The sequence below is a fragment of the Perca fluviatilis genome, chromosome 2 (genome assembly GCF_010015445.1).
Source record: "Perca fluviatilis chromosome 2, GENO_Pfluv_1.0, whole genome shotgun sequence".
Taxonomy (NCBI): domain Eukaryota; kingdom Metazoa; phylum Chordata; class Actinopteri; order Perciformes; family Percidae; genus Perca; species Perca fluviatilis.
Genome location: NC_053113.1, coordinates 11079809 through 11103212, shown reverse-complemented (window position 1 = coordinate 11103212; position 23404 = coordinate 11079809). Strand labels below are relative to the sequence as shown.

Here is a 23404-nt window from a genome sequence, read left to right as displayed (position 1 = left end):
AGCAGCGAGCTCCATAAACCAAATGGTTAGCTTTGTGCATCAAAAGTGTCTTGTTGGGAGCAAAACGTAGCTTGTTGTAGGTATAAAAGGTCCTACTCAAGCAAAGTCACAAGGAAGCTATTTTGTTCTTGACTCTGGCTCCTAAAAGTGCTTCTGAGTTGGCACTAGTACGTTCTCCCTTTGCTAGACCTATCTCCACAGCGCTGTGAAGTAAGGGCTGGCTACATAACTGGGACGGGAGAAAAAAAAAACTCTCTGTTTGCGTTTCTTTAAACCAATCACAATCGTCTTAGACGGCGCTGAGATCTGGACGCAGCGACGGTGGCTCTGCAAAATAGTCGCAGGAAGGAACTTGTTTTGCTGGAACATTTGCACCCTGCAAAAGAAAACACTACTAACAATATTAAAGTGCTCATATTAAATTCAACGTCTGGTTGAGCTGGACGGGTTTTCGCTTGTTCGAGCAGACAGGGATGGAAACTCGGGTAAATCCAGAGGCGGCGGTGTCTGCATATACGTCAAGGACAAATGGTGCCAACAGCATACGGTGAGAGATACTGTGTGCAATCCCGATGTGGAATTATTATGTTTATCATTAAGACCGTTTTATTTACCGCGGGAATTTGGAAACATCATTATTTGTGCGGTGTACGCTCCACCAAGCGGGAATGCCGCAAATGCGGCCAGGTGCATAAGTGACTGTGTCAACGAACAATTAAGGCGTACTCCAGCGGCCCCAATTCTCATCCTTGGAGACTTTAATCAGTGTAAACTAGAGCTTATGCTTCCGGGATACGAACAATATATTAAGTGCTTCACCAGAGGTAACAAGATTCTAGACAAATGCTACGGAAACATCAAAAACGCATACGTTGCTAAGCCCAAGCCTCCTTTATCTAACGGTGATCACAACACTGTCCATTTGACTCCAATCTATAAAACTCTTTTAAAAAGAACTAAGCCACACACAAAGACAATCTCGGTCTGGTCGGAGGATAGCATACAGACTTTAAAAGGCTGCTTTGATTCCACGGATTGGAATCTCTTTCACGAGATGGATATTGAGACAGCTACAGAATCTACAACGGACTATATACACTTTTGTGTGGACTCTATTGTGGAGAAGAAAACTGTAACAGTATTTCCAAATAACAAAAATTTTATAACAAAGGAAGTTAAGGAATGTTTGAATAGGAAGAAGTTGGCTTTTATAAATAATGATAAAATCAAATTAAAATTGGTCCAAAGAGAACTGAATATATTATTGAGGGGGGCAAGGAAAAAATATAGAGATACAATAGAAGATAATTTTGCCACAGGGAATTCAAAAAACCTATGGGACTCAATGAAACTTGTGACAAATTTGACACCCCCTCATAGGAATTTGATAACTAATGATGACGAACATAGGGCAAACGATTTAAATGACTTTTTTCTTAGATTTGAGTCGCCAGATGATTATACGGATGTTCTGGATAATGTCTATGGGTCCAGATAGGATTTCAGCCTTTTTGTTGAAAACATGTGCAATAGAGCTTTCCACAGCATTCTGCCCAATTTTTCAAAAATCTTTAGATTCACATACTATTCCATCCTTATGGAAAAAATCTATTGTTATACCAGTCCCTAAGAAACAGAACTCAGTGGAGAATCGTGATTTCAGACCTGTGGCCCTAACATCACATGTTATGAAGTGTTTTGAACGATATGTTCTAATGGGTTTAAAGGATCATGTTAAACCTTTACTCGACCCGTTTCAATTTGCTTATAAGGAGGGAGGTACTGAGGAGCCCATTAATTGCATCTCTCATTTAGTGATTAGTCATTTAGAAGACACTCAAGCATATGCCCGTTTACTTTTTATTGATTTTAGTTCAGCGTTCAATACCCTGAATCCTAGATTGCTGACCACAAAGTTAAAAGAACTTAATGTAAATCCATACTGTATCAAATGGTTCTATTCCTTTCTGAACAATCGTACACAACAAGTGAGAGTCAACAACTCGTACTCTGAGGTTAAAATTACAAACACACGGGAGCCCGCGGGCGTCGTCTGTTCACCAATTTTATTTACATTATATACCAATGACTGCGTAGCAAGTCAAGAGAGTACTTTTTTATCAAGTTTTCGGATGACACAGCAATTTTAAGCTTATTAAATAGGCAAGATAATGCTTCACACTATTTCTCTGAGGTAGATAGATTTGTTGGCTGGTGCGATAATAACTCCTTAATACTGAATGGAGCCAAGACTGTAGAGATCATTTTTGATCCTAGAAGTGTAAGAGACCATAGTCGATATATGGTAATATCATTGCACAGGTACCTTCATATAAGTACTTGGGAGTTTATATAGGTAATGCACTATGTTGGTCTTCTCATGTCAACAATCTTTGTTCCAGGTTACAGCAGAGACTATATTTTATCGAAAGGTTAAAAGCGTTCGGAGTAAATCAGAGAATTATGTATTTGTTCTACCAGTCTACTTTTGAGAGTTTGATCAGATATGGTATTACGGCATGGTATGGTAATTTGACTGTCCAATTAAAATCAAGGTTGGGACGATTGGCGCCGCACGGCTTTTAAAATTATAGGAGGTGTGGGGGGAACGATCACCCCAAGAGCTATTTGATGCTTCAATTCTAAACCATGCCAAGAAAATTGTGAGAGACGATCACGTATCTTGAATGATAATTTTAAATTATTACCTTCGGGAAGGAGGTATAGGGTCTTGATGTGCAGGTCTAATCGACTAAAAAACTCCTTTGTTCCTACTGCAATCAAGGCGCTAAATAGAAATGAAATACTGTGAACTGCCTTCTTGTGCTTTTTTTTTTTTTTAAACTTCTCTTATTTGTTTTAACGGATGCTGTATTGTGTGAATGATCTATTATTGTGTTTTATGCATTTTGATCATGTGTTTTATGTACTTCGATCATGTTGCTTCGCAGGACTAGACTATGCACGGTGTCCAAGACAAATTTCCCAGTGATGGGACTAATAAAGTATAAAGTAAAGTAAAGTAAATATTATGCTCATTTTCAGGTTCATAATTGTATTTAGAGGTTATATCAGAATAGGTTTACATGGTTTAATTTTCAAAAAACACTGTCTTTTTTGTTGTACTGCACATTGCTGCAGCTCCTCTTTTCACCCTGTGTGTTGAGCTCTCTGTTTTAGCTACAGAGCGAGACATCACACTTCTGTACCATCTTTGTTGGGAGTTGCACATGTGCAGTAGCTAGGTAAGGACTACTAGCCAGTCAGAAGCAGAGTATGAGGGCGTGCCCTGACAGTACCTAGGTAAGGACTACTAGCCAGTCAGAAGCAGAGTATGAGGGCGTGCCCTGACAGTACCTAGGTAAGGACTACTAGCCAGTCAGAAGCAGAGTATGAGGGCGTGCCCTGACAGTACCTAGGTAAGGACTACTAGCCAGTCAGAAGCAGAGTATGAGGGCGTGCCCTGACAGTACCTAGGTAAGGACTACTAGCCAGTCAGAAGCAGAGTATGAGGGCGTGCCCTGACAGCACTAGGTAAGGACTACTAGGCAGTCAGAAGCAGAGTATGAGGGCGTGCCCTGACAGCACTAGGTAAGGACTACTAGGCAGTCAGAAGCAGAGTATGAGGGCGTGCCCTGACAGCACTAGGTAAGGACTACTAGGCAGTCAGAAGCAGAGTATGAGGGCGTGCCATGCTAGCAGCTAAGTCACTTTGTAACGTGTGTTACAAAGTTACGCACGTTTGTCTCTGAACTAAAGGCTGGACTACAATAGAGCTGTTTGGAGCAGTTGGTGAACAGAGTTTTCTGTTGGAGATGGTAAGTCCCTTTGGGGTAGACTTTGAGCTTTTTCACTTTGTAAACCTATGACGTGCACAAAAAAGATATATAACACAATAAAGGAAAGGGAAAAGGCCAAAAAGGATAATATGAGCACTTTAAATGAAGTTAACTGTTCACACAATAGAGTAGTGTGAGCTACTTAAATTTGCTGGACACATGGTTAAAAGCCATTTGCTCCTATCATTGTATCGCTGTGTGTACTAGCAAAGCAGACCTCCCTGGTGCACGATCCAAACTTTCTTCAAAACTTGCCGTTTTCAGTGTGAAGCTTGCTAGCTCGAAGTTTTTTGTTGTTTCCCGAAGTGAATGGAGTTTAGGAACGGCAACGCGCAGAGAGCGGGAGGCGAGGGACACAAGTACTGGTATGATTGGTACAATTCTTCAGCTTGTCTCGTTGTCACGAATTTTGCAAAGATGAATTGCCTTTGCGTCAACTCTTGTGACCAAGAACTCTTGAAGGGTCTGATCAATGGAGCTTTAAGATATTTCAGTCCAGACGGTGTTATTGTGCCTCCAGCTGTCCTCTGTGTCCCCCCACCCCCATGACTTCTTTAATAGGGTCCATACGCTAACAAACACACACACACACACACACACACACACACACACACACAACCACAAACACACATTAAGGTTCATGGTTTAATTTGGTTATTGTTGACAGCAGTGGGCAAGCTTGAGTCCATCTGTCTCCTCACAGCGACAGAGTATATTTATATCTGTGTGTGTGTGTGTGTGTGTGTGTGTGTGTGTGTGTTTGCGGTTTCGACATTGTTTGTGGGATTTGATGGATGTTTTTGTATGTGTGTGTGTCTCCATTTGTGCGAGTGTGTTATGTAGACGGTGTGTGTGGGTGGCTAGACTCCTGTGGACAGCAGAGATGAGCCACAGTGCCCTACCTGCCCACACACACACACACACACACACACACGCACACGCAGACAATAAAAATGAGCAACAGTGCTGTACCAGCCAATTCACATTCTTTGTGCTAATCGCACGCACCGAATGATACTGCTTCTGTTCACAGCATGTGTGAATTTTTTGTTCCTGCAGGGTCTACCTTAAATCCCCCGCACACCCCTTCCTCCACGCATCACTGTTCTGTCAGAGGTCAAAGTCATCTACAGCACAGTCCGGGACACTCTGCAGTCTAGAGCAGCATCTCATTTCATTTCAATGCATGTGCTAGAACCACCGAAGCATGCGGCCAGCTAAGTGGACTCTTACTGTAAGAAGACCTGAGGGCTGAACCGGAGATAAAATGAATAGTTTAGTTTGCCTCTGCAGCACGTGAATTACGATACGATACGATACGATACAACTTTATTTTTTTTAATTCAAATATATTTGAGCTTATCACCAGGAGGCTGCCCTTTAAATTGGCCATCCGGATGTCTGAGCTCCTCACGCTATCACTAAGGGTGAGCCCACAAATGCCCTCTGAAGGAAACTCATTTCAGCTCCTTCAGTCACTACTCAGAGTTCATCCCCATAGGTGAAGGTTGAAACGTAGATTGACTCGTAAATCAAGTAGTTCCCCTTCCCGCTTAACTCCCTCTTCTCTTCTGCGACAGCCCGGTGCTAAGCCCGCGTCACTGCTAACGGCGCAGCCAACCAGAATATGTGACATGACAATAAGGTTCTGAGGAGGGGGTTGTGTAAATTTGGCAGTTGAGTTAAAAAAAACTTCGTGCAGCATCGCTTTCTGCACCTTTTAAATTATCCCGGGTGCTATCTAATGCAAATGTTCATGTCTGGCTTTTATTATTTACATCCTGTCCAATCCATTGCTAGCCTGGGAGAACCCTGACAAACTTCTGGCAAATTTGAGATTTGCTCTACAAACCCGTCTGGCCAAGCCCATTTCCAATTTTTCCAAATCGAGTCACCAATCACAACCGTTGAGGCGGGCTTTACACGATGACGATAGCGCAGCGACGGCGAGCTTTCTGTTTACGTTCAACATGACGGCCACCGAAGCGCAGCAACCCGTTGATGCCGCTGTCACTGCTACGTCACCCGGATCGTTGGTCTGATTGGTTGAAGGACTATCCAATTCCGCCCAGAGGCATTTGAGCGGCATCCATTGGTGACGCCCCTTTTGGAAATGGGCTGCGTATGAACCTTCCCCAGATCCACTCTCAGTTACAACTGAGAAGGGTCTGGTGTCAACCAGGCTAATCCATTGTACCTTTAGAGAAGATTTTGAAATGTGACGGTTCTTGTCTCTTTGTAACATATTCAACATATTTAAGTCTTGATCTCGTGTTACAGGGGAAGCCCAATACTCCCAGTAGTACTACCTAGCCCTTGTTTTGTCCTTCGGGTCCCGGTGACCCGAAGGACAAAACAAGGGTTAATACAGCACCTTAGTGCTTGTTTGTACAGCATTTTGGTCAGCTTAAACTGTGTTTAAATGTGCTTTACGTTACTTACGTTACAAGAGACAGGGTTTAGAGAGCAATTCTCAACAAAGTAAACGGAAGTACATAACCCTTGTGTTGTCCTTCGGGTCACTAGGACCCGAAGGACAACACAAGGGGACCTGTGTTTTAAATGAAACTACAATTTTTCCCTAATCTTAACTAGTTCTTTTGGTGCCTAATCTTAACTGTCGTTGCCACAGCACACTAACCCTAACCTAACCCTAACCCTAACCCCAATCTTATTTCTAAACCTAACTCGTTTTAGTGTCTAAACATAACTGTCGGCTTAACTCAACTGCAGTGCAGTGCAGCACTCAAGGTGCTCTGTACCCAGATCCTCAGTAACCTGTTCTTAGCTTAATTTAACTATAAAGAATTTAACTTAAGTGTCATGTGACTGGTTGTCAGCCAACATTATTTTCTAGGATATTATATAAATTGTTGTGAAAATGTTTTCATACAATATCATATGAAACTATTATGATGTTTTTGCCAATGATATATATGGATTTATATTCAAGCTTCTTATATGTTTTTGTTTTTTTTGATGATTTCTTTTGGGCATTTTAGGCCTTTATTGTTGACAGCTTAGACTTGAAAGGGTAGAGAGAAAGGGGATGACATGCAGCAAAAGGCTGCAGGTTGGAACCAAACCCGCGGCCGCTGCGGCAAGGCGTGTGCTCTACCAGGTCAGCTACCCAGGCACCCTTCTTGTATCTTTCCTCATATTGTCTTAGAGATTGAATGACTCATTATGAACACTAAATAAGCCCACAGTGTTTTAAGGGAGATGAGTTTAAAGCTCTTTTCAGAAGGCAGAATCCCTAAAGATTTTATTGGGATCCAAAGTATTGTTATAAAGTACCAATTGTGACAGAAAGGGTTATGTGCTAATTATTTCTAACTTTCCCAACTTTCCTGAAATGTCAGAACTCATCACGGCTCAGACAGCTTAATACGTTTTGGACCCGACAGCTTTAGAAAAGCAATTTGTCTGGTCTCTTCTTCACCAACTCCCAACTGTGTGTCTGTGTCCCTTAAAAACACATCAAATATACAAGATAAATGGAACAAACATGGAAGGGGAAGCTAGCGATGAAGAGGCATCGCCTCGTTTGTTTGAGATCAAACTGCATGTTGCAGTATTGTGCATGTAATGATTTGTTAAATATCAATCCTATATCACACTTTAACCCTGTTTAAAGTATCACATCTTTCTTTGAATCTCCCAGTTTAATTACATAAACTGCTTTGTTTTTCCCTACATGCAGTTCAGTTATGATTTAATATGGTTTCACATTTGAAAATTACATCTAAGAGCTACATTTTTTAAAGAGCCCCTATTATGCTTCCCCCCCCCCATCTTTTAGTGTGTTATATTGTTTTTGTGTATGTAAAGCCCAGTTCAGACCCAAGATTTGCAAAGAGACAAAACCATTTTAGAACGATGCATTGAAAAATTGCGTTGGTCTGAACCGGCTCGTCTCAGCTCGTCCCAAACTTGCTGATGGTGTCGGTCGGTGCAAGAGACGTCTCCTGTTTCAACAGCCAGTAGAGAAGTCAGCTGGTCCAGTCTCCAGAGGCTGGTTTTAGAACGTAAGAGACGTCTCCTGTTTCAACAGCCAATAGAGAAGTCAGCTGGTCAAGTCAGCTACAACCAAATGATCCATAATCCATTTTATTTCTGTTACAAACTGTTAACGGAGGCTCAACATGCGCCCGAAAGCACATACGGTTGAGCGAGCCAGTGATTGAGAAAGCCAGTCCAGTTTTTTCATTTGTGCTGCCCATTGGTGCTGCCTGAGCAAACACAGCCCGCCCAGTGGCTTTTTTGAATGGGGTTTACCAATCACAAAACAGTGGGCCAACTGACCAACCAGAGCAGACTGGGCTTTTCAGTGAAGGCGTGCCAAGAGCTCAGACAGAGCGTTTCAGGCAGAGGAGCTGCAGCAATGGGCAGTATGAGAAACATCATATGTTTTTTGAACATCAAAGCATGTAAACCTATTCTACTAGACCCCAAGGGTACAAATATGATGCTGAAAAGGAGTATAATAGGGGCTCTTTAACACAGAGGAGCTATTGATTTGAATTGAACTGTCTTTTTGCTCTGTTTTAAGAAGTCTGGCTTTGGGGGTTGCATTTATCTCTTGGGTCTCTCCAATGGTTCTGGTACTTAATGATGACATTTACTCTGACAATGTCATCTAGAGGGATACTTTAAGTATGCCCCTTCACTCTCCTGATGTTTGCACTCGTACTTGAGCCCCTCTCAATAGCACTCAAGTGTTTTCAAGACCTGTTAGGTAGAGCACAGAATACCTTTATACACAGGTGATTCATGGCTGTATGTGTCCAATACAATTGTAAATATCCACGTTAACATTGTAAACGTACATGTATAGGGACTAGGGAGTGCAGATGGAAAGTAGTTATTTTTACTAATTCTGGCATATTTACATGGTGTTTTTTTACAACAGTGTTCATAAATATGCATGGTCCCTATCAAATAAACCAATAAAATAAAAATAAAATAAATATACATATACAAATACTGTGTACAGTATCTTACAACAGGTCAAAAATTCCATATACTGTATACTGTTTTGATTTCACTTGATTCATTATAAAATAAGTGTCAAGAAGAAGACCTTGGAAAGACCAGTTTTAACTACAAAAATGAAGTGGGAAAATGTGATTGCCCTCTAGAGAAAGGCTTTTCTGGACTACAGGCTGTTCTGATGAACCATTCGTACATACAGTATAGCTACGAAAAGGTCACCTAAACTTAACTGCAGCGGCCGGTGAAAACGACCAGCACCTCTCGGCTAAATTTAACCGTAAAGTGTAAGAATTGTTGCGCATAACCTTGCAACGTTCTGATACCAACCCGTTCATGAGAATTTGTTGACCTACATAACGTGTCACGACAGTGCTTTAAACGGAAGAAAATAGCTCCTCACCTAGGAGAATATGCTTGGGGTTGCATTCACAAATGTATAGGTCAAATGCTGATATAGTCAGGTTTGGAAAGAGTTCACCTTGATGTCTCAGAAAAGAAGACACCGATCACTGATCTCTTATATACATAAAAAAAAAGATGCACAAATGCCAGCAGCCAACTGGCCAAGTGAGAATGTATGAGGTAATACACACGATATATGACATCCATATCCATAATGTCGACGGGGAGGGTTTTAGGCTGATGTGAATTGCTAAACATTGTCGGTAGTCTTCACAAAGTAGGAGATGTTTGAATCATTGTAGTGAGCACCTGGATTTCAAGTGAAACGCACACTCTGTCAGCATCGTGCTGGGAGAGAAGACACTGAGAGGCAGTAAAGAGCTAGTTAGCATTCTCAGGAGGCGTGTGTGTGTGTGTGTGTGTGTGTGTGTGTGTGTGTCCATGTATAAGCAGGAATCCTCAAAGGAGAGCAGACGAGACTCTCACAGCCGCGAAGAGAGCAAACACTCATCCACCCACGCGGCCACTGCTTCTTTCTCTTCAAAACCTCCTTTTCTTTTCCTCTCCTCACTTTACCTCAATCCCCCCCCCCCCTCACTTTACCTCAATCCCCCCTCACGTGTCCTCCTTATTATCTTCTCTTGTCCAATTTGTTTTCTCTCATCTTTTCTCACGCAACACCCGTCTTTTTCCTCCTCTCCTCTTTGCTTTTCCCCTTCCTCTTCTTTTCATTCTCCCTGTTCTCTTCTCTCGTCCTCTTACTCTTCATGACACGAGCAATTGGGACCTTGACGTTGTCACTGTCAAGGTCTAGGCACAGTGCACTTTATACGTTTAAATCTTTGGCACAGTGGTTACAGGGTTTCCGCGGTCTCTTAAAACGTCTTAAAAAGTCAAATATTTCATAATCTAAGGCCTTAAAGCGCCCATATTATGCTCATGTTCAGGTTCATAATTGTATTTTGAGGTTATATCAGAATAGGTTTACATGGTTTAATTTTCAAAAAACACCATATTTTTGTTGTACTGCACATTGCTCCAGCTCCTCTTTTCACCCTGTGTGTTCAGGTCTCTGTTTTAACTACAGAGTGAGACCTCTCAACTTCGGCAACATCTTTGTTGGGAGGCGCACATGTGCAGTAGCTAGGTAAGGATCACATCAGCCAGAGCAGGGGTCACCAACACGGTGCCCGCGGGCACCAGGTAGCCCCCAAGGACCACATGAATAGCCCTCGGGCCTGTTCTAAAAATAAATTGAATATTGATATCTTTTTCCCACCTTGTTAAGTCATTGTTGATAATTATTGTGAGAAATCATTAACATGATCAGTGTCTTCACATAGATGAGTATCATTAATAATCATATATAACTAAAGGCAAACTGAGCAAATTTGTTATTTCAGAAGAGTGTATCAAACTGGTAGCCCTTCGCATGACTCGATACCCATGAAGTAGCTCTCAGTTTAGAAAAGGTTGGTGATCCCTGAGCCAGAGTATGGCTCTGACATGAGCTAGCTGTTTGTTTCTACAACTTCAGTCAGCACAAGGCAGGATTAGCCGGGAGACTTCTTCTAAACGAGGGCGCACTTCCAACTTTGCGTGGAATACCTGCAGAACAGGGACACGGAAGTAGTTCTTTTGTAGATTATGGTGAACTAGTGTGTGTTGTAGCAGTGTTTTTCCATTGAGAACGAGCTAGCATGCTACGGTAAGCCCCCTCGTCTCGGCTACTGACGTAGAAAGCCCTGCCGATTTTGACCAGCTCACCCGGAGACTGAAGGAAATACATTCAGAAACCATATCTCACTCAAAACAATGTAACCTTTTTTATTGGTTTTTGTGGGGGGGGGGGGAAAAAAAAAAAAAAAAAAAAAAAAAAAAAAAAAAAAGAAAATTTTAAATAATTTTTTTTTTTTTAAAATGTTTAATAAAAAAAAAAATTTTTTTTTTTTCGCGGTTTTTGTGGGGTTGGGGGGATGTGATAGCCTTTTTTTTTGTTTTTTTTTTTTTATATAAAAACATCCTCTTTTTTGTTTTTTCTTTTTTTTTTTATTTATAATTTCCCCCTTGTGGGGGGGGGGGGGGCGGGAAAAGGGCTCTAGTGTTGCTTTAAATTCCCTGAAGTATCGTGTTCTAGGTCTTAAATCATTTTAAACCGGTCTTAATTTTCCTACGTCAATGCAACACTACCTCTAATGCTCCCGCAGCGCTTTAGAATGGCTTTGTTTTTCATTCCACTGGAAATGACACCAACATGCAACTTTTATTTCAACCAATCAGCTTTCGTGTTATCGTATTGGCGCGAGTCTCTTTCGGATTGTACCGCAGACACAGAAGGTAGGGGTGGGAATCACCAGAGGCCTCACGATACGATATCACCACGATACTTATGTCACGATACGATATTATTGCGATTTTAAACATATTGCAATATTCTGCGATATATTGCAATGTATTACCTTTTTTCCAACTTCAAATTCTTCCCAACTTCAAATGATGTCCCCAAAGGAAAATTTTGTCAACATCTGTTTTATCTAAAAAGATAAATTTCTCTGTCTCTTCATCTCACTTCAATTTTATTGCTGCCAAATGGGATTGTCAAGCAGACAGACTGACCAAAACATATAACATAAAAGATCGATACTCGGCGTCTGTGTATCGATACAGTATTGCCACGAAAAATATTGCGATACTATGCTGTATCGATTTTTTTCCCCCACCCCTAATAGAAGGGATTTTTTTTCTCCAGCTTCGTGGAAGTTCGAGTTTAGCGATACTTGGAGAAAAAAAAAGTTTTAGACAATGTTTCAGGACTCTGACATTTCTGACTTTTTTTTTTTATTTTTTTTTAATTTTTCGTCTAAAAATTAAATTCATGATGGTCTTAAAAAGTCTGCAATTTAACTTGGTGTTGGGCGCCTCGGTAGCTCACCTGGTACAGCGTGCGCCCCAAATGTAGACATTTGCTCCTCGACGCAGCGGCCGTGGGTTCGACTCCGACCTGCGGCCCTTTGCTGCATGTCGTTCACCCCTCTCCCTCCCCTTGTGTTTTCAGCTGTCCTATAAAAAGGCCTAAAATAATCTTAAAAATGAATACATTTGACTTGGTGAAACCTGTGCTGGGTTAGCACTTCTACCTCACTGCAAGGTGGCACTGCAGAGTTCGATCCCCCGGTCCGGGCAGGGCCTTTCTGTGCGGAGTTTGCATGTTCTCCCCGTGTTTGCGTGGGTTTTTCTCTGGGTGCTCCGGTTTCCTCCCACCATAAAGACATGCATGCTACATAACTAATGTGCATTGTCCTAATTAAATAAATTGAATTTTGATTGCTTTTTTTTTTAACTTTATTGTATTAATCTCCTTATTTTCTTTGTTGTGCACGCTTTTCATTGCATGGTGTAAGTCATCTTTACTGTGTGTATGACAGTAAATCTCTTTCTCCTCATCCCCTCGTTTTCATCTGCTTCCTCCATCCTGTTTTTTTCTTCCCTCCCCCTCCCTTTCCTGTCTTTTTCGGTTCCCTTATCCTCGATTCACCCCTTCTCTCGTCTATTTTACACATTTTCTCCTCATTTCTCCTTCTTTTGTTCTCTCCTCTTTTCATTTATTAATTGTATCAGTCTCTCCTCCTCCCTCTCTTCTTTTCCCCTTTCTTCTCTATTCTTTCCCTTTTTCCCTTCGCTCCTGATCTCCCTCGCCAGCCTCTTCCCCTCGCCTATTCGTCATCTCTCCCATTTATTCCCTTCTCTTTCCCCTCCACTCTTCCACCTCCTCTGAATTCTCTCCTCTCTTCTTCATTCATTGCTGTTTTTCTTCTCTTTTTCTCCTCACTTCAACTACTCTTTCTTGAACTCTCCTCTCTGCAATTCATTCCCCTTTTCCTTCCCTTTTTCCTCCTGTTCCTCTCCTAAGACTGCTTCCTCCGCGTCAGTGTTCAATGTTGTTCTTTTCTGGGAGGCTGTGTGTGTGTGTGTGTGTGTGTGTGTGTGTGTGTGTGTGTGTGTGTGTGTGTGTGCGTGCGTGTGTGCGTGTGTGTGTGAGAGACAGGGAAAAAGAGAGAGAGAGTATTCACCACAGTACACATCATGCTGTGATAGCCCACCCCCTCCTCTCGGCTACCCAACGGAAATGTGACTTTGTGTGTGTGTGTGTGTGTGTGTGTGTGTGTGTGTGTGTGTGTGTGTGTGTGTGTGTGTTAGTCTCTCCAATCTATATAGGGGGACATTAGTAGTCATCTGCCATCTTCCCTTCCTGTCCCTCAATTGTCGCTGCTCTCCCTCTCTTTCTTCTCATTTTTGCAACGCGCTTCAATTTCCCTCTCACACGTTGAGTTTCTATTACAGTCAAATTATCTTTCTATCCTTTTGCAAAAAAAGAATCATTTATATCCTATATTAAATTAAACCAGCTTCACTTCTCATGTTGATTATCTTTTTCGATGAATATTCAGAGACAAATGAGAATCTACTTCTGTACCGGGCAGTAAAATTCAAGCACCTTAATGAAAAAAATGGCAATTATTTGCTTTCTCTCGATTGGTGGGTGTGTCACAGATGTTACCCAATCAGTAGTCTATGTCCACGACGTTCCACTTCCGGGATTCCTCTCGTTCTACCGCAAATTCTGCCAGATGTCACTCTTTTCAGATGTCTTGTTTACGGATGTCCCGTTACCTTCCTCTTTCTTCGTGTTGGCGTTCTAACCTCCGGTGGATTTCTGAGGACTATGGTTAACTGCTCCTCAGATCTCTGCAGGGTAAATCCAGACAGCTAGCTAGACTATCTGTCCAATCTGAGTTTTCTCTCACACGACTAAAACAACCTTTGAACGTACACACGTTCCACCAAAACAAGGTCCTTCCTGAGGCTAATTTGCGGCACCGTTGCTGCGTCTGGTCTGGTAGTGCTCAGTGTTCCCTCGTTTTCTTGTTTCTGCAAAACCGTCGAATACTGTATGCAGCTCTAAATTTATGCCTGGCTGCTGATCCTGTTCCCTGTGGTTTCGACGTCTGTTTTTCACTCTGCCTCTATCACTCTGTTCCACCAAAACAAGTTCCTTCCCGAGGCTATTTTACAGCGGCTATTTTACTGTGGCTCCACTTGGCCCTTACAGTCGCCCAAGATGATTGTGATTGGTTTAAAGAAATGCCAATAAACCAGAGCACATGTTTCTCCCATCCAGGAATGCTGTGTGGACTCGCCAGACCCTCCTCCGCAGCGCCGTGGAGGAAGGTCTGGCAGACTACCCAATCTGTAGAGCGCGTGCGCACACAGCAGGGTCTTCAACGCACCCCTGTTTCAGATTAAATCAGCTATACATTTTGTCGGTGCCCTGTTAAGTGACCGGTCATCATGTGACCGGGGGGGTGGGGTCGCCATAATTTCCTAGGACATCATACAAATTTTTGTGCATAAGTTTTCGTACGATATCATACAAATGAGCAGCATGGTGGCCCAATGGTGTGTGCAAGAAGGTTCTGGGTTTGAATCCTTTCTGTGTGGAGTTTGTATGTTCTCTCCATGTTTGCGTGGGTTTCCTCCGGGTGCTCCGGTTTCCCCCACCATCAAAAACATGTACTGGGTTCTCCAGTCAGTGCCCTTGATCAAGGCACTGGCTCAGATCTGGAGTTGCTCCCCGGTAAATGGCTGCCCACTGCTCCCTTGAGAGATGGGTTAAATGCAGAGAATGAATTTCGCTACATGTATGTGTATGTGACAATAAAGTAGCTTTACCTTTAAATCCATTAATAAGAACGCGTTGATCGGCTGTGTGTCCTGTAAAAGTTTCCTGAAAGCAGACACTAAACCCATGCCTGCATCATCACTGCTACAATCCATCTAGATTAGGGCTTCAGCTGAAATGTAGTCACATATTGCCAGACCTTCCTTCACAGCGCTGTGGAGGAGGGTCTGGCTAGTCCACACAGCAATCCGGGATGGGAGAAAAATGTGTTCTGGTTTATTGGCATTTCTTTAAACCAATCACAATCGTCTTGGGCGGTGCTAAGTGCCATACGGAGCAACGATGTGTCGGCAAAATAGCCTCGGGAAGACGGAAATTGTTCGGGCTAGCTGTCTGGATTTACCCTGCAGAGATGTGAGGAGCAGTTAACCGTAGTCCTCACAAATCCACCGGAGTTTAAAATGCCAACACAAAGAAAGCGGAAGGAAGCAGACATCCGGCCTAAATGAGTGAAATCCGGCGGAATTTCCGTCAGCAACGGCGCAATCCCGGAAGTGGAACGTCGTGGATATAGACTAGCTGAAATGTAAATCTCTTTGTTTCTCTCCTCTCTCATCTCCTTCTCAAGCACAAGCTTCCGGTCCTCACGAGCAGGGCCGGCGATTGCCATAGGCGACCTAGGCGATTGCCTAGGGCGTCAAAAGTGTTAGGGGCGCCGTGTCGCCCTTAGGTCTACTTCCCATTAATAATAGAATTCAAACGACAAGCGAAATAAAACGTGTTTATTAAACATGATCATCCTAGGGCGCCCCCTCAGCCACACGTTTACTTGTCAACCTTTCATTACGCGACTTTTCCAGTCTACGGGTCAGACTCAAACACACGGAGCTCTGAAGCAGAGCTGTGCGTCGCTTAGTGTCCACTCTCGCTGGAAAAATAGAGACGAGCAGCGGCACAGACACGGAGCTGCTGCAGCGCGCCTTCCGTGGTCTGTGCAGCTTCAGGTTTATAAAGGACGCGCTCTGCTGTGGGCATGCTGCGGCAGATGTGTCCTTATTTCTGCGTAGTTTTGTGTTTCCACCTCCGATGTAGAGCAGCGTAGCCTACAGCCACTTCCCTAAACTGTCTCATTCATAGACCAGCGTCTCAAACAAGGCTCTGTGTCTGTCAGGAGGTCTGAGATCTACCGTATCAGCAGAGCAATCACGTAATGCACAGCAGACTATGGTGCAGGTGGATTTTATTCTTGTAATAGTCTATTGTTTTTTTCACTTTTTCATCAGAGAACACAGTTGAGATATACTGTATTTTGAATGTGCACAAAGTTTTGAACATGAGCATAAATCTTGCTCAAACACATCTGAAATATTTTTTATTAATTCATTAAAATGAATTCATGTATCATTCAGGTGAATAATTTTAATATGCACGTTTAAGGTGGTTACTTCATCAACAAAAGAAGCATAAGTGGGAAGAGTAAATGATGCCTAGGCTACATGTGTGCTGACTCAGATATAATTAGAAACATCGATCCAAAGGAGAATAAATAGATGAAAGCAATACAGAATGCCTGAGAGCCTTACTGCAAAATATTCCATTATGTTTTTATATTTGGATTGTAATCACTGTTTCCCTTTAGATGAAGATATTTCCAGCAAAAATTGATTCAGAAAAAGGTAAAAAAAAAAAGGAAAAAAAAAAGAAGTGCAAAAACATTCACCAGAATGCAGGAAATGAAGTATTTAATGCTGTATTTAAAGTATTTAGTGGACCCCCAGACCCCCCCATCATAAGTCACCATGCACACAAATCTGGAAACAAAACACTGGCCTTTGGGTTGCCAGACCAGTTATGATTAGACCAAATGTTGGTGCCATCTAACTTACATGGAAGCTAGAAACTGAAATGAACATACATTGCTACTCTATCCCTGACACAGCGCTGTGGAGATCTGGCAATGCGAGACTTGGGGGGGGGGGCACAAAACTCAATCTCGCCTAGGGCAATCAAAGGGCTAGAACCAGCCCTGCTCACAAGGCAGCAATTTCAGATGGAAATGACAGCGTACAGGGAGATTTATGCTCGCCTTTATCACTCCCACACTGCCGCACAGCCACCTACGCTTTTGTCATGCTCACTCAGTGTGTTTATATGTAATTTAAAGTCATGTCACCTCCTGCATCTCATAACACCCCAGCGAGTCTCTGATATCCCTTCCGAATATCCCTCTCAGACACACTCAGCAGTCTGACAGCTGGAAGAATGAAAGCAAGATTAAGATAAATGGTTGGTGATTATTGAGCCTAGAGGGAACACTGGGTCAATAGAAAAAAACATGTAATAACACTAATGTAGTTAAAGATAAGTCATGATGCTAACCAAGTGCTAAGATTGGGTCAAAAAGGAGATCTTACAATGATTTTATATTATAATATAATAATATAATAGATGTTTGCAGTGTGCAATTTGACGGGAAAACCGCTGTAAAAGCCCCGACCATCAATCCTTATCATCTAAATCAATACCAAAGATGGTAAGACGCGCATAGTCCATCTGTCCTGTACTGGTCAAGTCATTTTTTCAGGTACAGAATCGCTGGCTTTTTAAACCAGCTTATTGGATTTCAAGTGAAAACAGTTACTATGGCCCTGTTCAAACCTGCTGTTAATCAATGGCCACGCCAAGACCCGCCCTTCAATAGCATTCACACACTACTATTGGCCAGGCGTCCATGCTTACCCAAGGTAACGTAACCCGATTTGTACAGGTCCTATCCACTGACCAATCGGCTATCCTAACCTTAACCACTCGAGGTCAATGCCTAAACCCAACCAATCGAGCTGCTATTGAAGAGCGGGTCTTGGCGTGGCCATAGTAGGAAAGAAAATTTGGGGTCCTGGGTGATCCGATCACACATGGATAGCTCCAAGTACAGGTGTGAACTAGAGGGTGACACAGGAGTGGACTGTCAGTCCTGTCCCGTCCAAGAGTTATTGAATGCTGCCAGTTCAGTCACCCTTGGCAGGCACATCTGGCATCGCACGATGATACTAGTGGCCCTCTTCAATTTAAATGAAAAACAGCCTTTCAAATGTGGCCAAGGATTTTCGGCGTTTTGGGCAGCAGAATCCGATGTTTCAGCTAGAATTTCTACCGAAACGGTTTCTGAACCGTCGTCGCTCGCCTGATCCACCTCCATCTCCTTCTCAATCTCCTACAGAATGACTTGGCGCCTGGTAGGCAGCCTGGATGCTGATAATTCGTCACTATAGTGGTTCTCCTAGAGAAAGACTTGGCGCCTGGTAGGCAGCCTGGATGCTGATAATTCGTCGCTATAGTGGTTCTCCTAGAGAAAGACTTGGCGCCTGGTAGGCAGCCTGGATGCTGATCAATCCTCACTGTAGTGGTTCCGGGCGCAATTGTTTTTCTTCCTTTCGGTTTTCCTTAGTCAAATATTTTTTTTTTTTTTACTCAGTAACGGATGGGATTTGTAATGTAGCGAAATACAATACTTCACTCAAAATGTCATCAAGTACATTTTACATTTTAATTTTAAATTTAAAAACTACTTGAAAAATACCAAATACACAACAAAAACTACTCAATACAGTAATGTGAGTAAATGTATTTCGTTACTTTCCACCTCTGACTATAGCAGCTTCCTTGAGTTATTCCACGGGAGTGGGGGGGGCAGATGGGAGATGTCCCCCCCCCCCCAGCGTGTCCTGGATTGGCCCCCTGGAGGTTTACCTTCCTGTAGGGTCGAGCCCAGGACATTTCCGAAGGGAGACCACCAGGTGCTGGGATCGCATCAGCTGGCTTGTGTGTGTGTGTATGTGTGTGTGTGTATGTGTGCGCAATGGTGGTTCTACATTGAATGACGCCCCGGGCGAGACCCCCTTCGAGCTCCCCCCCCTCCTTCATTAGAACATTTGAAAAGCACACAGAATCCAGTTATTTAACTATTGCAATTACAACAGGAAACACACTTTTTAAGGCACACAAACTCCACCTCCAACATTGCCAAAAGACAATGAACACAATTCTGGCAATTCCGCCCCCCCATGTGACATAAAAAAATGGGGGTGTTCCACATCCAGGTCCTCCTGCAGAATAGCGCGAGCTGGCAGTCGTTTCGGCGGACATAATGGTTATGTTTAGGCGACACCAAAACAACTAGTAAAGTTTGGGAAAAAGATCGTGGTTTGGATTAAAACAATCCCAAGGAGCCTTCTTATACAGCGGCATTCATTGTGGAGCATACAACAAACTTAACTTAACGTTTCATAGCTATATGTACGTGTATTTCATGAGAAAAGCCTGAAGTATTATAACCGGCACGCTGCACATCGGATCTGAAATTCTAACTAATTCAATTCAAGATTCAAAGTCCTTAATTAATCCCACAATGGGGAAATTCACATTGTTGCAGCTAGGGCTGCGTATTGGCAATAATCTGGCGATACGATACGTATCCCGATACACATCACGATTCAATATATCGCAATATATTTCGATACTGTGCGTAAGGCGATATATTGGGATTGTTTTTAAAGTATAATTTCAGAAAAAGTAATATTTAAAAAAAAGACATGATGTGCATAAAAGTCAAAGAAGTTTACTTGAGGTGAACAATCCAGTACACAGAAAATCAAACTGCCAGTTTGGGATTGTGGTTCCCAGGTTCTTAGTGAGCTAATGTTTATATCCTAAAGTAGGCCAAAGTTCAGCCATAGCTACGTTGTTAGCTTCTAGCAAAAAGTCAGGCACTGCTAGGCAGGGTGGGTCTCAGCATAGCCATCTAGCGGTAGGGGGTTTGAACACGACATGAACATGAACCACTGTCTTACATGAATATTTTTTAGCACGTAAACAAACAAAAAAAAATAGATATTGTGTTTTTGAAAATCTATTTTTTCTTACAAAAAGAAGTTGCAGAAGCAAGGCATATGGAAAAAAGTACAAGACACAGATAAACATAAATAAATAAATAAATAAATAAATATAAGTGACGAGAACAAATATTAAAATGTTTTTTACAGACACAGTCACATTTGTTTTGCACGGTATCTCAGTCCTAGTATGTGTGTTTTGTCAATATGGTCACACAGTCTGGACTTTCCTGGATAAAATTTCATCTTTAGAGTGGTACCTTAAACAACCCTTACCCACCGCGGCAGTCCCTAAAAGCAGGGCTGAGTATGATCTGAACGCTTGGTAACATCAGGGGAATCCCCAGAACTGACTAAGCTCTCCTCTCATTGCAGAGCGTGTCATTCCTTACTCGCCCTGTAGCTGCCCTCGGTGAGCTCCTGTCGTCTCCTTTTACCTTACTCCACACGTGCCTGCACACCTGCCTCTCGTTCCCTCATCAGTTACTCAGCCTATATATACCAGGCCCTTTCCCCCCCTCTAGTCCTATTTGCCTGTCCGATCCTTGTTTGGTTTGATTCCTGTCCTCCGCTCTGAAGAAATGCACAGTAAAAGTCTTTTATGAGCCCTGCTTTGAGACGTTACAGGTATTGGGGCATCCAAATATACAGACTCCTGTCATTTTTTTCAGCACAGTGGCTCTTTGTACAAGAAGTTAACGTATAGGGCATGGTCTTGGTAGAGGCCTGTACTCTCCGAGTGCCATGTGAGTTTCTGCACCTTTTTATTTATTGCTTTCTCTATCACTTTATATCTGTCTCTCTTTTTCTTCTTCCCGTGAAACACTTTGTTACTTCTGTCTGGAAAAGGGCTTGTTGCTTGTGAATCAAAACGATAGAGATAGTAAAAGTGAATTCAATCTTTAGTTAAACTCAAAAGATCATCGAGGGGCGGCCCTCGTTTCCAGTGACATCGAGTAATTAAAAAGACGACCAAATTACACAGAAAAGAATACAACATAAGAAAGATTAAAAAAAAAGACAACGTCAAGACTTTCTGAATTAATAGAAAATTTGATAAATAAATTAGGATAATACAGATACAAAAGAAAAGCACAATTATGTAAAGCAAGTAGAGGTGGGGCGCCTGGGTAGCTCACCTGGTAGCTCACTCCTCGCCCGCAACGGCCGTGGGTTTCGGTTCTGACCTGCGGCCCTTTGCTTCATGTCGTTCCCTCTCTCTCCCCTTTTTTCATGTCAAAGCTGTCCTATCAAATAAAGGCCTACAATGCCGAAAAAATAATCATAACAAAGTTGAAAACCAGATTTACAAAAGGCACAAGTGAGTTGATTTTGAGAAAGTGCTGTAATTTGTTCCATGATATAATAAAAATTGTTGAGTCTGCCCCCCCACCCACAGACACACACACACACACACACACACACACACACACACACACACACACACACACACACACACACACACACACACACACAGACACAAGCCAGCTGATGTGATCCGAGCACCTGGTGGGCCTCCCTTCGGAGATGTCCTGGGCTCGACCCTACAGGAAGGTAAACCCCCGGGGGGCCAATCCAGGACATGCTGGGGGGGGGGGGAGAACATCTCCCATCTGGCCTGGGAGTATATGGAGATCCCCCCTGGAATAACTCAAGGAAGCTGCTATAGTAAAGGACAGTGACAGGAATGCTAGTTCTGTCACAACACTGACCTGGAAAAGTGGCTGCAAAATAAATGAATAAATCTACATGGAGAAAAACAGAGTCGCCTGTCATTTTTTTGAGGCACTTAGATGACCTATTTGCAACTATCATAATGTAGCTGTTGAACACAAAATGTGAATGTGTCATCATTGCTGTAAAGTTGTTTTTTTTTAAATGTGTATTTGCCCCGTCATTCGGAGCTGCGCTGCAGAATTCGGGACCAGCTGGAGTCGAGCTGGAGAATATTAGGCAAACAAGGTTTACGTCAGTCAATGCATTCTCATCAACAGGTTCGTAAAGTATCGTACTAAAACTTGTTTGCACAGTAATTCGTACGGTATCTTACGAAATTGAAATTAAAACTGGTCACATGACAACTTGTGACATGACAGTTAAATGTCCCATGAAATGGTGCTCTTTGGATGTTTTTGAATAGACCTTAGTGGTCCCCTAATACTGTATCTGAAGTCTCTTTTATATAGACCTTAGTGGTCCCCTAATACTGTATCTGAAGTCTCTTTTATATAGACCTTAGTGGTCCCCTAATACTGTATCTGAAGTCTCTTTTATATAGACCTTAGTGGTCCTCTAATACTGTATCTGAAGTCTCTCTTATATAGACCTTAGTGGTCCCCTAATACTGTATCTGAAGTCTCTCTTATATAGGCCTTAGTGGTCCCCTAATACTGTATCTGAAGTCTCTTTTATATAGACCTTAGTGGTCCCCTAATACTCTATCTGAAGTCTCTTTCCCAAAATTCAGCCTTGGTGCAGAATTACAGCCACTAGAGCCAGTCCCACAATGAGCTTTCCTTAGGATGTGCCATTTCTGTGTCTGTAGCTATTGAGGAGGAGAGAGGGGGGGGGGCAAGGTGGAGGCTGGGGGTGTGGCCTTGACCAACTGCCACTTTGCCCATTTGAAAGCCATGATGTCTCTCTCTCATGGGTGGGCCAAATTCTCTGGGCAGCCAAAGGAGAGAAAGGGGAGGTAACCTTGCTCCTTATGACCTCATAGAGAAGATTCCTGATTGGCCCATCTGAGCTTTCATTTTCTCAAAGGCAGAGCAGGATACCCAGGGCTCGGTTTACACCTATCACCATTTCTAGCCACTGGGGGACCATAGGCAGGCTGGGGGAACTCATATTAATGTTAAAAAACCTCAAAGTGAAATTTTCATGCCATGGGACCTTTAAATTTAGCTGGAAAAAGGTGACTGTGAGCCGGGTACAGAGCACCGGGGGCGGCTGGCCGTTTCAGCGGCCATTGCAGCAGACAAAAAGAAAACGAAAGGTGACAGTCATGCGGCGACGACCGTTAAGTTTAGACACCAAAACGAATAGTTGAGATTGAAAAACAGATTGTGTGAGTTAAAACACCGGTCCCCTTAAAGGACAAATCCAGCGCAACATGAACCTAGGGGTTAACAACACATGTGTACCGAGTCGACTGTTCTCTGGGATATGTTTTCATGCTAATCGAATGTGACCAGGTTTTGGCACAAACCTCTAATTATATTATAACGCCAGTCAAAGAAATGGTCATTTTCTATACCGCCAATGAGGCTCAAAATAGCACCACACTTCCAAGGTAGCATAATGACGGTCTCTACATGTAAACCAAAGCATTAAGAACTTTGTAAGTGTACAGACAGATTATTAAAAATATAGTTTATAAAGACAGTACCGTTCACGTATACAGGCAGGCGCCATCTTGGCAAATGTTGAGGTGCTTGTACTTCACTTGAGTCTTTTCTTTTCATGCCACTTTCTACTTCTACTCCGCTACATTTCAGAGAGAAATATTGTACTTTTTACTCTGCTACATTCATCTGACAGCTTTAGTTACTACTTTACACATTAAGATTTTTGCACACAAAACACACGTAGTTTAT

General features: G+C 42.7%; 1 long non-coding RNA gene across 1 annotated transcript; it reads left to right on the top strand.

Moving 5' to 3' along the window:
* The first annotated feature begins 438 nt into the window (after positions 1 to 438).
* LOC120549056 lies at positions 439 to 3012 on the top strand. The gene is made up of 2 exons (XR_005637323.1): positions 439 to 547; positions 2952 to 3012. It is a non-coding gene; the product is annotated as an uncharacterized LOC120549056 (long non-coding RNA).
* Positions 3013 to 23404: the final 20392 nt, after the last annotated feature.